The sequence below is a fragment of the Ambystoma mexicanum genome, chromosome 1p (assembly GCF_040938575.1).
Source record: "Ambystoma mexicanum isolate Mex_15411 chromosome 1p, UKY_AmexF1_1, whole genome shotgun sequence".
In the NCBI taxonomy this organism is placed as follows: Eukaryota; Metazoa; Chordata; class Amphibia; order Caudata; family Ambystomatidae; genus Ambystoma; species Ambystoma mexicanum.
Window position 1 is genome coordinate 96,313,714 of NC_090921.1, and position 14,508 is coordinate 96,328,221.

The window sequence follows — 14,508 nt, forward strand, 5'->3', positions numbered from 1 at the left end:
TGTCTGGCTTCATTGGCTGTGGTGAGGGGGGGGAAGGGTGATATTATGTTTCATATTCCCTTCCTACAAACTCTAGGAGCAGTTCGACTGGGAACTGTCCCGCGTCTAAGCAGCGCAAGGCGATGTTGGATGTCCCTGGACCTTCTGTCGCGTTCCCAATAGTCGCATGCCAGAAATGGGATGCTCCCGGCTTTGGAAAAATGCCCAGGATAATATTGTGTTGGGTGCAGAGACGTAATTTCATATAAAGATGCCATAGAGAAGATGCATACCAGAAGGCAGGCGTACCAAGATTCAGTGGTTTTGGATGAAGTGGGCCAGGGCCCAAGGGGACTGTAGGGTGAAGTAAAGGAACGAAGGTTGGGGCCAGTGGAGGGTGGGAGAGAAAAATAGGAGGGAGTCTCATAGACACTGGGTCGGTGGTTTATTGGAGGTAGTCCCCAGTGGCATGGAGGTGGGGGACAGATTTGTTCCTGAGAGAAAGGTTGGGAGCTCAGGCTGACTGGTAGAGTTCTGGGAGATGCAGTGAGCAAGGTGATGTCTGTCTCCACCCCGTATCCCCCACCCCGCCCCCTGGTTAGCAGTGTCTTTGGGGGTGAAAAGCCCATTGTAAAGTCCTTGAGCGTTTTCGGCTTAACCCACTTTGCTTGTGGCTTGGAGTGCGTGCAGTGCTGCGCATTGGAGGGTTGCATTCACATAGGCCAGGCCTCTGATCAGTCGTAGACCGTGTGGGACCCTGGAGGACCGCTTTCTTTGATGCTGCCAGTTTTGCTTCATCTCCTGTTCGTGAGCAATACAAGAAACAGAGTGCCTAGTAACTTGTACAGGAAGCCTGGTGTGAGACAAATGGTAACTGCATAACAGCATTCTGGCACTTTCTCAACTGCCACAGTCTTCCTGGATTGGTGGGTGGATGGGTGGGGGACTGAGGAAAGTTCCCTTGCCCTCTTGAGAAGGCCTGGGTGCTTGCATTGTCAGATGGGTGCTGTCTGTTAGAGAAATTGTGGTGCTATCAAGTTAAATGCTTGTTTTTAATAAGTGGGCCAACAATGCAGAGGTGTGGCAGTTTGGAAAGAAAGGAGCATGCTTGACTGATGCAGGGAGGGCAGGTGGATTGGAGCAAGGCTTGTGAAAGCGACAGAGTAAAGGTGGAGCTGGTGAACAAGAGGCGAGGGGAAGAGGAGGACTGGAGGAGGAGTTTGGGGGTCGAAATAGTCTGGACTGAAGGAGACCAGGAGGTGGAGTAAGGAGTAAAACTGGAGGCCTGCACCCAATGTCTGTTGGGTCTGTGAAAGAGTAGCTAAACGCCTATGGAGGATTGTGTAGGAGGAAGAGGAGTAGCTAGCAAGCAGTAACACTGAATGGGGTTGGAGGGTGTCCAGGTAGGCTCCTTGGGAACAGGATTAGGTCAAGCAGAAGGTTAAGAGTCGGTATGGGGTGAATGCGAGGGGCCTATTAGGAGCCAGGATTCTGGGCCAAGGTGATCGGGAGCTCAAAGTCCAACCTAAAACCCCTACCATGTGACGGGAGCTGAATATATTATCCTGTAAACCACCAGAGAAGAACCATATCCATAAGGTGGTGAATGAGGACAAGATTCCAAGTATTGAGTAACTCCAGGGAAGGACTAGAGACGCTAGACATTGACTTGTGTAAGGGAGCAGAAGGAAGAGTGTGACACAGTGGTGGCATGGTGATTGGCAAAGCCTTTTGTTTGTTAAGGAGGCAACATTAAAGTAGAAAGCTATATCTTCCTAACTCTAAAATGGGTTTCTCTGCCTATACTAAGGAACTGGTCAGAATGTCCAAGTAAATGAGTCCACCATCATGTCAAAATGCCTACTACTATCCCCCTTCTTCTGGGCAATGAGCCACGGTTCCAATCATAGGGGGAATCTCCCCGGTGAGAGACTCCCTTCTTCTGGGCAATGAGCCACGGTTCCAATCATAGGGGGAATCTCCCCGGTGAGAATGACTCCCTTCTTCTGGACGATGAGCCACAGTTTTAATCATAGGGGGAAATCTCCCAGGTGAGAATGACTCCCTTCTTCTGGATGATGATCCACAGTTTTAATCATAGGGGGAATCTCCCCGGTGAGAATGACTCCCTTCTTCTGGGCAATGAGCCACGGTTCCAATCATAGGGGGAATCTCCCTTGTGAGACTGACTCCTTCTCCAGGTCTCGGTTCCTTTCTGAGGAAAACAAACCAAGTTCCAGCTTGTGGTGCTGTAAGGTTTCAGTTCCAATTCAAAAGGGAGTTCCAACTCCAACATCATTCCTTATTGACCATAGTTTTGTTTCATGATGGGTTTCTAGGGGAATGACTCCCTTCCCAGCCTTTCTTCAGTCTGATTGGCTTCACGATACGCAATCTTCGGGTAAGCACCAGAAGGTATTGCTTCCTTCTCCTGAGGTCTCTTGCCTTCACAGTTCACAAGGGCTGGGCAGAATGACTCCCTTCCCCAGGCACTCCTCTGGCTTCTTTGCCCCTTTTGGCTTTCACAAATCGCTGTTCAATATTTGCCCCCCTTGGCTTTCACAGTTCAATATTACCAGGCAGAATGCCTCCCTTTCCCTGGATTAATTGGCCCTTCAATATTTCACACTCGTATGAGCGCCCAGTCTTATGGTTGCAGGTCCTGGACCCGTGTATTCCTCTTGTCTTGGTGCAGCAATCCTGGTTCTCTATCCTGCTGGGTACTGTGACTATGAAGATGACTTTGGTTACTCTTCATAAAAGCGTGTGGGTCCCTGACCCGTGTTTGAATACTTGTTAGCCTTTCTGGAGGGCCACCAACCATCCCGGAAACCCAAGTACCTGCAAGGGGCTTGCCGGTGTTGTTCCGTCGCTTGCAGGCTCTCCTCTGTCCTTTCGGGCCTCTGGTGGCCCCTGCTGCTTCCTAGTGTGCTGCAGCGGCTCTGCAGTGTTTGGTACCTCGTGTCCTGCACGTCGCCTGTCTCGTTTTCCAGCTGCTGCTTGTGTCTGTATGCCTGCTTCTCCACAGTTCTGGTCGTTCTCTCCATGGCGGACTGGATAGGGACAGCTCTGCCTGCAGGGCAGTGCCCCAACAACGCCTTCTCCTGTTTTCATGTCTACTTCCCGTCTCATGGTGACTCCAGGGAGGGCTTCTCTCTCTCCTTACAGATTCCCTTCTTCAGTTTTGAATGGGCTCTGCCCAATAAGGTCTCGAGAGAAACTAGACTGTTCATTCACATTCTTGTCGGTGCTCTCTATGCTTCCACACTTTTCTTGTCCCAGTACTGATGTTGAAGTCTTCCAGGGAGTCCATTGCTCTTTTCCTCGTCTCAGTACTTAAGGGATACATGTCCTTTGAGGAGTCTGCATGCCTCGTCATCCCAGTACATCGTATATTAATGGTATGACAAAAACACATGGGAAGACTACAGAAAGTGTTGGTGGGATGGGGGGGATGGTAGGAAGGAGTGTCCGTGTTGGGTGTTCTTGTTCTCTCCAGGTCGTCACTAATCCCATAGGGGGCGTACCACCCAAGGGGGACTATCGGGTAGTGGCCTCACCTTCCTGGGCTCTCTCCTCCTCTAGAGGAGAAGTGACGATATCCGGGGATTCGGATTTGGGGAAAAGACAATAGAAGCAATATTTTTATTTGTAAAACTGATTTCTTTATTAACAATTTTTTTTTTAATTGTCATGTAGATTTTAAGGAAAGCCCATCGGGAGGGGTGCAGAAGCTGTGGTGTTTGATCCTTTTCCATCTCATGTCACTCGGTCAGGGTTATCGGGGGGGTCATGTACCATGTCCTTGAAGCCAAGAGGGTGGGGGGGGATTTTCTAGGAGAGTTTTAGCTAGAGTAGAAGGATGAGGTTTAATGAATAGTGCACAGTGGTTATAAAGTTAGACACTTACGAGGTGTGTGTGTGTGTGGTGCTAATTGATGAGGTTGCAGGCAACTCCATTGATTTTGGAGTAGGGGGGTATGAGACTGGCCTGTCAATTGGGGGATAGCTATCATTCTCGGGAGATACCTGAGCGTGTGAGATTGAAGAGGGATAGTTTGGTGCATGAAGGTGTAGGTGAGTCTGGAATAGAAATTGTTATGTACTCCCCTAGCGCACTGCTGCATTATAATATTGAGTAGGCTCTGCAAACTGCCATCTTTAAACACGTCTTGCCTGTGCGAGGTGGGGCTTTAGGCTTTATTGTGCATTTCCTTGCGATGAGGGATATTTGCTTATTGTGTAGCTGTGCTTGCCTTCACAGCTCTTGCGTCTGACGTGTATTTCCCTTTTGGCAAATATCGTGTTTTAGGTTCCCGCTTTCTTGGGAAGAGCGACTTTAGTAGACGGAATTCACCATACTGTAAGCGTGCTCGCCTACCTCAGACAGTGTGTGAACCTCTATGAGCTATTTTCAGCTCCATTAAATGTATCCCTTTATGCCGTCCACCCTGATGACTCTTACATGCGAGAGCGCAGCTGGTATCAGAGACTTGTATAGTGGCGCTTTGTTCTCTGCTTGTAACATTGTGTCAATACGGTTCCCAGGGAGATGCTCAACATGACGAGGGATCGGAGAGATCAATTGAATTATGGTTGGGAGAATTGGTGGAGGTGTTTATTGTCCAACATGCCTACAAACACCTATACAAAAATCTACATGGGCAGGTTCCCCAATGTTGGAGCGTGGGAGGCACGATGGGTCTAGCATGCCAAAACCATGGACATAGGGGGACATACCTAGCCATGGCTGAACTGGCCATTTTGGTGGGTAAGGGGCATGGGGTGGAGTTTGTTGACAGACCATGGGAGGACTGGCCGGTGGGAGAGATGGAGGGGGCGGGGGGGGTGAGAGGCATTGTTAGGGGTGTAAATGCAGCGTCGCTCATCACCAGCCTTCCTCCCCCGCATTCTGCAGACTCTAGGTCAGAGGTTTTTTTTTTTAGATTGGAGGAAATGGGAAGGGGCAGCTCACATGGTCAGACTGGACCATAAAACGATCTTGGGCACCAATGGAAAAATGGCCAGCAGTTGCAAATGTATATTCAGTCCTTTAGTCACAGACTGTTTGAATAGTACCCAAGGGGTTGTTTTTTGTTCAAATCGTTCAAATGTAAACAAATTGTGATATTTAAAGAATATTTATTCAGCAACAATGGTCAAAACTACTAGCTGCATAGCGAAGTTACTCCACAAACTGGCCTACATTGGCCAAAAAAGGGGCCATTTTGACTGGCCTACACTAGCATTTTGTATTTTTGGTACGGTCATCGCCCTATTGCCCTATAGGCTAGTCCAAGCCTGCCGGCTCATCCATAATGGGTGAGGGGGCGTCTACCCACTGGCCACCTCACCCATTATGGAGGAGCCAAGGAGCCAGCCCAGTGAAACACTGAGCACTCCCTCAGCTGCTTTTTCCAGCTGAGGGAGTGCTCCTGGGATGGCTGAATTGTCAAAGGGAAACACTGTGTGTCTTTGACAGTTCATTTCCCCAGCCGCACATGATCACTGAGCCATACAACGCTTGGCGTGTTTTGCTTCACCAGCCTTGCATAGCTCATTGGAAATGCTGGCTGGGGCACTTCATGTATGTATGTGCGAGGGGGTGCTCCTGCGCCTCCTCGCACATACGGGCAGAGCAAGCTGGAGCAGGGAATTTTAGAAACCATGTGCAGGCCCCTGCAGAAGGTACGTTTATGGTGATTTATTTTTTATTTAAATATGTATGTGTGTACGCTTGTGTTATGGGACTGTGGTGCGAGCAGGATGGGCGGCAGCACTGGGATAGTGGTGGGAGTAGGCTGGGGAGAGCCCAGGGTCTGTACTCAAAGTAGGGTGCAGTGACGGCACGCAAACGTTCTACATACTGTCCATCTGGCACTTTTAGGGGGGCCTGCCCTGCCCAAACTTTGCTCAGGGGGTCCCAGACCAAAAATGTTTGAAGACCACTGCTCTAGGTTCAAACATGGCTTTCATTTTGTACTGGATGTTGCAAGGTTGAGAGCTTTTGTTGGTACGTAAATGCTATATGTTTTTCTTTGGTGGCCGTAAGAGTCGTTATTTAGATGTGAAAGGTGAGTAGAGGAAGAGCAGTGTGGATTAGACCCAAGAAAGCGTCGGGAGGACCAAATATTTTCTTATGTGAACGAGCACTGCCTGGTCGCTCTCAAATTGAGAATCCTGTGGAATACAGTAACTGCGGCTCCTACATAGGTGGCCGTTAATGGTGTTGGCGAGGTAGAGGTGTTCAAGCTGTTCGTGGGTAGACGTACAGTGACAGAGTTGTGATTTGTTGTACCTGGTCCCATTCTTAATTTTTGTTTTTTGATTTTCCCCAACAGGTGAGCAGCGGTTTCGTCACCGGGTTCTTCCATCGCCGCCATTCTCTTGACCATACTTCCACTTGGGTAAGTGGTCTTCTGGGGCTCTGGAACCAGTCTTGTGTCCTCCATACATGTCCCACTGTGCGGTTTGCCCTTAATGGGTGTTCATTATGATTTCACTTCTGCAGACTGACTTTGTGGGGTGCATTGTAACCGGGGCATTCTGGCCGCTAAGCTGGGCCTCTACTTGAGGATAAATCCCATCTTATTACATCACACTCGGTGGTCAACGATGGAGCAGAAATCAAAGTTCAAACCCTGGTGTAGATGCGTAATGACGTTCCCAATGTCCTCTACAAAAGTCAGGGTTCCTATTGGACTCACAAACATTTGCCATGGGCAACCAGGGCTTGCTCCTTATTCCTGGAAAGCGAGAACGAAGCCATGGTTACTCCTGAACGCCTCTCGGCGTATTGCCATCCCCATGTTTTGTTTTATGGACTTGGAGGAGTTCAGGGGGGAGACATATATCTCTTCATGCCATGAGAAGGAAATGCTGAAAATCCCTTGGCCAACAATTCTAGCTATCTTCAGCCTGCTGTGTTCAAGCGGTAAACGCGATAGCAAATGTATAATAACTACTATAAAGACTGTGCTGTTCCGGAAACCCTTTATCGGACAATGTTCGCAGGAACCCCCATCACTACTTCTTGGAAAGACTGCGCCATAAAACCACAGTGAGAATCATGGGGACCTGGAACAGCGTGGAAGGGTTGCAGCGTATACTGTGGTTTTATCTAAGGACATTACTCTGGTAAATTACTTTGACAAAATCACTTCGGGGAAAGTAAATGTACGTAAGGGTTGGAGGTATAGGGAACTAGTGGGAGGCGGTAGGGGCTAATGACTGGGTGGGGGGACCGCATTTTTAAAAACCAACTTCGAATTGATTTTATCAAAGTAAATTACTTTGATAAAACCACATGGACCCTGTTTTCAGTTAATTCAGTACTTGAGCTCCTCTGGTGGCATTAAGGGAAGTGCTGCGGCTCAAGAAGACCTATGTGTGTTACTAAATCACTATTGTCCTATGGACCGAGCTGATGGCCTTCTGGCGACCTGTAGAACCAGTCTGCTGGGTTACTGTTGGACTGTGGACATGCAAGGGGGAGGGGGAGTCGAAGTGGCCAACAGCCCTGGGGAAACCTGCTCCTGCATCGGATTGTATTGTAGTCTTATATAGTGCCTTTCTGCCAATAATGTTGGCCTCACCGTGCGTGGCTCTGTACGAAAGGAGAACAGGGTGTGTTAGTTGGATAGTGGGATGGCAGATTCAGAAACCTTTGTCAATGATGGATGCAGGTTGGAAGTACCCGTTCCCTGTGTATCGATATGACCATCTGTTTGTGGTTGGTACTGACAGGGCAGCTTGGTTATACGTGGGGTGCAAAAACTAACATGTTTGTTGATAGAAGACGGATAGGTTCTGAATCTGTTAAGTACACTAGACCTAGGAGGTAGTCTGTAGGAGTGTGTGTGGGTGTAAGGTTGCAAGATTTAAGTAGTGAGGATTTGGTGAAACTCTGCTTAAGTGTAACTTGCTAGTGAAAAACTGTAAACTGTAAATATTATCTATCCTGCTGCACCAGCTAACCAGTGATGCTTATGTTTGTACTTTGTAACAATGAATTACTAATTCCTAAGCAGTCTTGTAACCACGCCGTGATACCCGAGGGTCTGGGTGTGTAACAAATAAAATAAATACATTTAAAAAAAATAAAAAATACCACTCCTCCCTCATCCTCCAACTGAGTTTAAAGGTGCAGACCAGTGCTGCGCAGGAGCGGTTCCATGGGTCAGCTTGGTTTCCCGTAGATGGTAGTCTTGAAAAATGCTTGTTGTGAATTAGCCCAAGTTTCTGGTGCAGTTTTTAGTTGGTTGCTATTATTTTCCTTTACTTTGAAAGTGGTTGGTTGAAAAGCCAAGTCTTGAACAGTTTCCTGAAGTCGGGTGGCTCTTCTCCCGGCAGAGTTTTGGGTAGGGTGGTCCACCATTTCAGGATTGTAGTGGAGTTGGAACCTGTAGGTTTACAGAGCATCACCTCTGTTTTGCAAGTATTCAGTTTGGCATCCATGTGTCCACCTGTGTAAGACAGTGTTTAATGTCTGGGGTCGTTTGGTGATGGGTGATCCATGTCTGGATTATTTGTATTGTCATCCGCATTGTTGTAGCAGGAGACCCCACCCCCACCCGCGGAAGGAGATGATCCATTGTAGATCTGATTCTTTAATGCCAATCTCCAGTTTTTTCAGCAGGATCTCGTGACTGATGCGGGCAAAAGCGGCTGAGATGTCCAGCAGGGAGAGTGCACTCTTATTTATTTATTTTATTCAATCAGCTTATGTTTTATCCAAGATTGAGCACAGCCAATTTTGTACTCCTAGAAGGTCTAAAACCGTGCTGTGACTCATTGCGGAGTTGATTTTTGTTTTTGATAGGTTTTGTTTTGATAAAGTCTCAGAGTTGACGATGTACATGACTTTTCCCAGATGTTTCCTGTTAAAAGGTGTGCTTTTGATGGGGTGATGGCTGACTGGGTCATACAGATCTGCTCTGGGCTTTTTGAGCACAGGTCTGATGTGTGCGCACGTCAACTGAGCTGGGGACTCTTGCTGATGGAGGGTTAGGAAGATGGGTGCCAAGTCTGGAGATTTCATGTGATTTTTGTAAAGATTCGGGGACATGGATCCTCTGAGATCCTGCTGGGTTGCATAATTCAATGAGTGCTTGTAGATCCTCTGCAGACAGAAAGTGAAAGACAATAGAGGGGGTAGTGTAAAATATTGGTAGGATCTCATTAGTGACATGTGGGTAGAGGTAACCTTTATTGCCAAGGTAATCCTGGATGTCTCGGATCTTTTGGTTGAAATATGTAGCCATCTGGTCGCAGAGCACTTGTGTAGAGGTAGAGGTTGCGTTGCAAGCTGTCTGGTTTTAGAATTCCTTGATCTGATACCTTTTCTTTGTATTGTGATTCACAGAATCGATGCATTTGGAGTAGTGTGCTTTCTTTGCTTCAAGTACTTCAACCCTGTAAAGGCGTAACTGTTGGTGGTAGAAGAATTTGCTGGTGTGTAGATTGTTGATCCTCCAGATTTGCTCCAGTTTCTGATTTTCTTGTAAGTGATTTAGACCGAGGGTGAGCTGTTTGGCTTGCTTATTTTTGAGTTTTTTTTTCGAGGGCAATGCTTTTCTCTTCAAATCTGTATTGAGCAATTGGTTAAATCTTGGAGAGAGTATGTTTTGATGGTGGTTTACAAATGGCATTGCGTCTAAAGAAGTCTATAAGCTTTGGCCAGATGTTTTAGGTAGCGTTATCCCTAGTCTGGATGGTCCGTGGCGAGTGGCTGTGGGAGTTGGTGCCCTTCACGTCAGGAGATATATTGGTCACAGGGGCCCAACGCCTTGACTATGTTCTTATGACTTGGATTCAAAGTCTGACCGCTGAACAATGACTTGTGGTTTGAATTGTATTGATATGGTGCTTTGTAATGCTATTTTAGTTGCCAAATGATTTGTTGCAACACTATAAGATTTGAGGCTTTATGAAAATCTTTGCAGTTGAATTCCCTATAGTTCTTGGAACACCTTCTTGTGCCGCACCTCAGCAGGTTTCCAGAAGTTTGGAATGGCTCTTTTGGAAATACCTGTGGTACCTGAATGGTAGCAATAGGATTTTTCCTTCCTTAATGTGAGCTGCAGGTTGTCAATGCCAGTTTGATGATACAATGCTTTTATGCTGTGCCAAATCACCACCACAGATGGAGCTGTGGTTGGAACATCAGTCATCTTTAAAAAACTAAAATAATAGACCCAACTGAATTTTTTGGCCAAAGGTGGTTCATAAATTCAAACCGCACCAAAGTGAGAAGTATCTCAAAAGTCGCTCTTACGTAGGCAAACCAGGCCTCTATAACCACAAGGTCACTCCTCTAGAGGTTAGTTTGAGGATGAAGGAGGAAGCTTGGATGGACCATTCCTAGTCCTACCAGCCCACTCCTTAACTGCTGAATTGCGGCGACGTGGGTGTCCATGTCTTATTTCTACCCACTGCTGTTGCAAGTCCACATTGCACCAGGAATTCCAGCTGCCCTTATGTGATTTTTTTTTTTTTTTTTTTATTTTTTTAAAGAATTTTGAAGCAGCGGTGGCCTTTGGTTCTTGCGTCAATATCGGTCTGTGGTAAAGATTAGAAAGCTGGTGTAAGTTTTTCCAGATCTAGGTGCTGCGCTGTCTGTATGGAGTTATATTTTATAGCTCCATGGTGTTTTGGCCTGCACTTCACTTGATGCATTAACATGGGATTTACTTCCTCCACCAAACCCCCCCACCCTGTGTTTTTTTAATTTATTTATTTTTATTTTATTTTTTTTAAATGGCTGCTTTGCTGGCTCACTTTCAGAAGCAAACCATAACTGATGCCATGATTTTAAGGATATTTTCCACTGTGTGGTATGTGTGGCTGGAGAGTGCAGTGCCTCTGGGTTCAGGAACCTCTTGTTTTAATGCTGGCTTTACAGCACTTGGCGCACAGAAGCCGAAATGAGGAATAACGAAGGCGTGCTGTGCCTTTTTATATAAGACAAGTGCTCATTGGTCCTTCGAGGAGATATTTTGACCTATAGAAGTACCATCCCAGCGGTGTGTATGGGATGCAATCAGTCACTGACGGGTTGATTATTGTGACCTATTTTTGATGACTTTCTGCACTTTTTTTTTCCCTGAATGGATACTGTGTATGCCCCCATGAATCCTAGCGACCCCAAAGTCCTTTATGCCAGGGTACACCATCTACCCTATTTCCCCTATGAGAAAAACCTCACGTATCTGGCTGCGGGGACTCCACTGTCTGCATCTGGAGCGTTCCAAGTGCCGAATGGGATTACCAAATAAATCAACTTGGGGCCCAAATAACTGGAAAAACTCGAAGAATATGGCACAATACTATATTATCAATTCAATAAAGTAGGGAAACCTGGCGAACAAACTTTTGGCTCACACACTCTCTCAGCGCATTTCCATTACAAAAAAATCTTTATCACTCGATGTATGTCAGCTATGACATCATCCTGCATGGCAAACAGTAAAAGCCTATCTGGTGGAGGGATTTGTTATGGGAAAATATCTATAGTTTATTCGCTATTTATATAGCGTTCTATATATCATTGGTATGACCTCAACGCGCTGGTAGGTTGAACGCCTTTGGGGACCATAGTCCAAGTCAGTTGAGAGAGTAAGGGGTCATAGGGTGTGTGGGTGCACCAACTATGTGCACAGCTGATGCAAATGCCTGGTAGCTGCAGTCTAGCATTCAGTGTGGCGAGATAGTTATCAGTTGAATATGTGTAGTCTGGCGGTTGGACACCAAGACTGCGCTCTGGCTGTGTTAGGCCTGTGTAGGACGCTTATGTGTGCAGCTAGGCTGGTTTGTCATGGGATGTAGCTGTGTTTCATTAGAATGCTGAGGTGTTCATGGAGTAAAGTTCGTATGTGAGCAACTAGGCCGAATTGATCGAGGGGTGTAGCTGCACTCTAAGTGTGTTAGTTTAGAGAGTAAGCATAGTGATATGGGAGGTCAGTGTTTGTGTCAGTTATTCCGGATTTCAAGCGTGCGTTTGCTTAATAGTGACTTAATACGCATATTCAGTGGCGTCATTGCTCCGGATCTCATTGAGCATATGTCATCGGGTTGCAAGGTCTTAGTCTCCTTAAGTATCATCATTGGTTGCCCCTGATCTGGTAGGTACGCCTTGAACAACCTCTAACTTTGTAAAATACAGATACAAGCATAATACCAGCAGCGGATGGGTTTCTGCAACAATGTGTAGTCCACCATTAGATGGGCATAATGATTGGTTGGCACTCTCTTCCAACCTTGTACATTCGGGACTCGTTAGCAGCATGTAAGCAACGAAACCCAGGTGCAGGGGAACGTTAGCGACTGCCTTTCTTAGCTAATTAGCCTACCATCTCTCCTCAGGTAGGCCCTAAGCCAAAGCTGCCGCTTTGTAGCTGACCTTGATGGCTGTTCTCTTCTTCGGGGGGTGAAGGTACATCTATCTTCGTCTGAAGCTTTGACTGGGTCTTCTGGTCTTACACCACATGTGAAGAGACCATGATTATGTCCATTATGACCTTTTTTTTTTTATTTAATGCTATTTGATTCAATTATCTTGGGTGCTATTATGCCTCTTGGCCCTTGAGACTTGGTTGCTCCGTCCTGCATGGATTTTCTGCATCTTTGATTGTTCAATACTTGGCACTCTCAATTATTCGCTCCTTCCCTTAATCTGAGAGAAATATCTCTTACGTACATGGCTTATCCTGTTCGACTCCTTTCACAGGGACATTATTTCACCAAAATCACATGGGTAGCGGAAGTGACATCACATGACACTTGACCTCTGACATCACAGGACGTGCAGTCATTTGACCACACCCCGAAGTGACATCACGGGAAGCGATGGAACCCTACCTGCACCCCGTGACAAAACAGCAAGTGGCATCGTCCCCAAGTACACTCTGAAAAATATGGTTACGATATTGCTGTAATGTGATCCCCATATGTATCATTAATATCAGTGTGTATAGGCCCATATTACCAGATTACTGTGAATGCAAGCAGACATCCAAGCCCAAAGGATAATGTGTTATTATGTAGAACTTGCGCTTAAGTGCTTTATATAGAACAAATATACATACAATATCACCCAACCTATGTTGGTACTCTTTATCAACCTCAGAAGGATGAAGGACGGAGTTTCGCATGCTGCGATTCAAACCTGTAACCTGCAGATAACTCGCACATCGCAGCAGCCAGTGCTCAACCCACTGAGCTATGTTATGGGCTATAGCTATCTTACCGGCTATAGTAAAATGAGCAATTACATGTCTCAATGGTCTCAAGTCAGAAAGCAAATTATACGCTGTGGTGGATACTATTAAACTGGTAACTGAGATTTAACGGCAGTTCATCTGCATGTCTGGTGCAACGTTGGCCACATGTCAAGCCGGCGTTGGGCTTCTTTTCAGGCTTCAGAGGTTGGCAAATATATACCATTGGGAGAGTTCATAACTGTGTATTAAAGAATTTAGAGTAGCGTAGGGAAAGCAGCTCACTCACACAGCAAATCGTACTCTGGGCACTCATTACTGAGACATCCCGAACAGCATGACATGGAGATAGGACAGAGACACATTACAACAAGCATTAATTGTGGCACAATACAATCAAGGGCCATTTGATGTGCTATGGTCAAACATTTCTACACTGTACACGCGCTTTTAGGGACAAGTATTTTGTCAAGTGACAGAGGACACCGAGATATCTTGTGATGATCGGAATGGAGACCACGGCAGAAAATAACATGCTAGAACTGCAGTTTGTGAAAAGCAAAATACATAGTCTGAAATGGATGCTTATTCTACTCTAAATGCTTTTTGAAAGTGTTTATCTGCTTTGTAAATTTGAGGTGTTTTATTTTGAGGTGTTTTAGAACAGACTAAATGAATGACTCACCCCTGAAGTGAGCCTGAAATAAAACTTTGAGTCTAGCAATTATTGTATAGCATTCCAGAAAGAAATAATGTGTTATTCCTATTCTTTCTTATTTAGTGTCACTGCTCAAAGTGTTACACTTTCTTAATTTTTTTTTTTAGTGTTTTTTTCTTTTTTTTAGGGGTAACAAGAGACACCTTGGGTGCAACCCCCCCTCCCCCAAATGTCCCTGTGTTGCAATGGCATCCTTGATCCTGAGCCAAGCAAATACCCTTTGTTCTTGCACAGAGCTGTATTCCAACACCTGTCGGCTCTGCATCCTTGGTCTCTCCTCGATTTCTTGCTTACTGTTATACGATGCCGACGTCCATTTTCTCAACATGGCTGCTTTACTCGCATCTTATTTCCTATTTTAGCAAGCTTCTACGTTGTCTGATCCACCTTGTGTGTCTGCGTATATGTCTACTGCATCTCTTGTCACTTGTATATATGGTTTTCTTCATATTTGTATCTGTGATTACTTTGTTGCTTCAGTTACATTGTCGTTCTACAGACATCCATGCATCAGGTTTATTGCGTCTATGTATCTTCTCTCTTCATGACATCACTTCTCTTCTGTCCGACTTTACTTTCTTCTATGTCCAGTGG

At 46.0% G+C, this 14,508-nt stretch overlaps 1 protein-coding gene across 4 annotated transcripts in view; it reads left to right on the forward strand.

Moving 5' to 3' along the window:
• C1PH17orf114 (chromosome 1p C17orf114 homolog) overlaps positions 1 to 14,508 on the forward strand; it is a 174,408-nt gene that overhangs the window by 106,547 nt on the left and 53,353 nt on the right. For 3 of the 4 annotated variants that reach the window (XM_069644133.1, XM_069644124.1, XM_069644140.1), the window contains one exon: positions 6,321 to 6,386. The exons of the other annotated variant lie outside the window; for it this stretch is intronic. The gene's annotated coding sequence lies outside the window, so the exon portion shown is untranslated. The remainder of the gene's footprint in view (positions 1 to 6,320; positions 6,387 to 14,508) is intronic. 4 annotated transcript variants of the gene reach the window in all.